Below are 2,173 nucleotides of genomic sequence, written 5' to 3'. Positions count from 1 at the left end.
AGTTCTCTCATAATAATATTCCAGGAAATTATCCAGAAATATTAGAAACAGACAACAAAGAATAAATCACAAGAAGCCACAAAATACAAATAGAAAGAAATCTGAAGTTCATTTCACAAAGGAAGAATGATACTAAATTTCTAAATAAAATGTGTGTGTGTGTGTGTGTGTGTGTGTGTGTGTGTGTGTGTGCAGGAAGGAAAGAACTCTTCATTTTCCAAAGAAAATCAATCAGGATTTAGTAGTCATGTCTTGGTTATAAGAAACCAAAGGAAATCTTTAAAAATGAAAGTCTGGGAGGAAAAAAGATCAATTTGCCCCTAAAAGTAACATGTTATCTATCATGAACAAGTCTTGAACAATATTTGTTGGCCCAATCTGAAATACCACTAAAATTTTTCTGAGGAAAAATCGGGAACAGGGATAATGAGCACACAACGAATTGCCTTCTAGGCATGCTCCTTCATATCCCATTCATAACTGAGCCTGGCATCGATAATTACACAGTCAGCAAAATGTAAGAATTAGAATCATTTATTCAAAAGAATCCATAGGTAAGTAGGGTATTAAACATGCAAACTCAACAAATAGAAAAAAGTGAAAAACTGTTAGCAATGAAAAAGGAAAGAAATGACTTGGTTTCATCTGACTAATACTACATAAATTCATAAATGTATCTTACAATCATGCTTTTGTTTGTCATATAATTTTTTATAAAGAACAAAACACTTCATACTTTGTCTGAAAGGCATTGATATGGTAAAGAGAGTATCAGAAGGCTAAAGGATCTATGGAACAAAAAAAGGAGAGGAAGGAGTAAGGCTGGATGAAATGAAAACATTTCTTGTAAAGGAGTATTAAAAATTAATGCCACTGAAACAGAAAAGATGATGAGGTATGTAGCTGGACAAGGAAGACTAGATACCTCATTCACTTTTGTTTGTTTTTGAGTGTTTTATTATGATTTAGAATTTTCTCCAAATATTCAGAATATCAGAAAGGTTGTTTTTCACTCAGTCCAAGTTTTGATTCTAAGCACTCAGTGTATTCTACAGTTGTTTCCACTGCTGTTTTCCAAATGACCGATGTGTGCTATGACTGACAAGTACTTTTTTCCCTCTTTGGTCAGTTTTGCAGTAGACCATTTTAGTTCTTACACCATCAATAACAAATACTTCCACGCCATCAGCTCCAGTCTGAAGTTTTTGCTGCATTGTGTCAAAAGATTTCTTTATTCTCTACTGTCATGCCCACAAAAGTAAGTAGTCTCTTTTTTACCATATTCTGTTCATTCAACAAGCCAAGAGAATCAATGATGTTTTTATTATTTCGGTAAAACTTAATATAAGATGCCAATTTGGCACTCACAAAAATGGTTAAATGATCACCTTCCAAAGGATTGACTGGTTTTAAGGTAAGAAGGTGGTCAAAAAGAAAGAGTTTGGATCTTTCAATGTTCTTACTATGTACCTGTGGATATCAACCTAAGTCTGAGAAGCACTGAATTCCATGTAATGTCCTAACAATTCTATTGTGGTTTTGGAAAACTACTCATCTTGTAGTTTACAAGTGTTTCATAAAGTAGCTTCAAAGGAGTGAGGTTTATTCCCCATTGTTGAGGTTCCAGTCAGAAATCAATTTCTGAACTTGATACTGTTCAGTTGGAACATATTGGATGGTGCCTCAAGATGCTGCTATTTTGATAAAACTGCAATAAACTGTATATATTACATAAGTATTCTTTTCCATTCCTTAGAAATGATGACTCAACAACTGAAGCCACAGGGATAGATATTCACCTTCCCAAAACTGAACCAGCTTTTCAATACAGGGTTCAATCAAAGCTTCTCACTTGCCAGGTTCTAGGATCAAGAAGAGGGACACAATGCTGATCATCACACTCTCAACATCTTTATCATCCTCTTTTAGACAAACACCACATGCTTCATTCAATGTTCTGAGCTAAATCTACATGGAGTTTACCTTCAGAGTTCTCTTCTGAGATTTCAGCTCCTTTAGATTTCAAATAAATTCAAAGTTCTGCAGCCTGGTCTTTCTCACTGATGTCAATGAAAGCTAGTGTGCTCATGGTAAAGGCTCTGGTCACTGCAACCACCACATTCATTTTACCTAGAAAAGGGAATAGTAAGATAAACCAAAAGAGAAAGAATAA

General features: G+C 34.6%; 1 pseudogene; it reads right to left on the bottom strand.

The window, feature by feature from the left end:
* Positions 1-644: 644 nt before the first annotated feature.
* Positions 645-1,896, bottom strand: LOC140525948 (eukaryotic translation initiation factor 3 subunit M pseudogene; annotated as a pseudogene).
* Positions 1,897-2,173: the final 277 nt, after the last annotated feature.

This window comes from Notamacropus eugenii, chromosome 1 (genome assembly GCF_028372415.1).
Source record: "Notamacropus eugenii isolate mMacEug1 chromosome 1, mMacEug1.pri_v2, whole genome shotgun sequence".
In the NCBI taxonomy this organism is placed as follows: domain Eukaryota; kingdom Metazoa; phylum Chordata; class Mammalia; order Diprotodontia; family Macropodidae; genus Notamacropus; species Notamacropus eugenii.
Note: the sequence above shows the minus strand (reverse complement) of the source record. Positions and strands in the feature narration are given on the sequence as shown.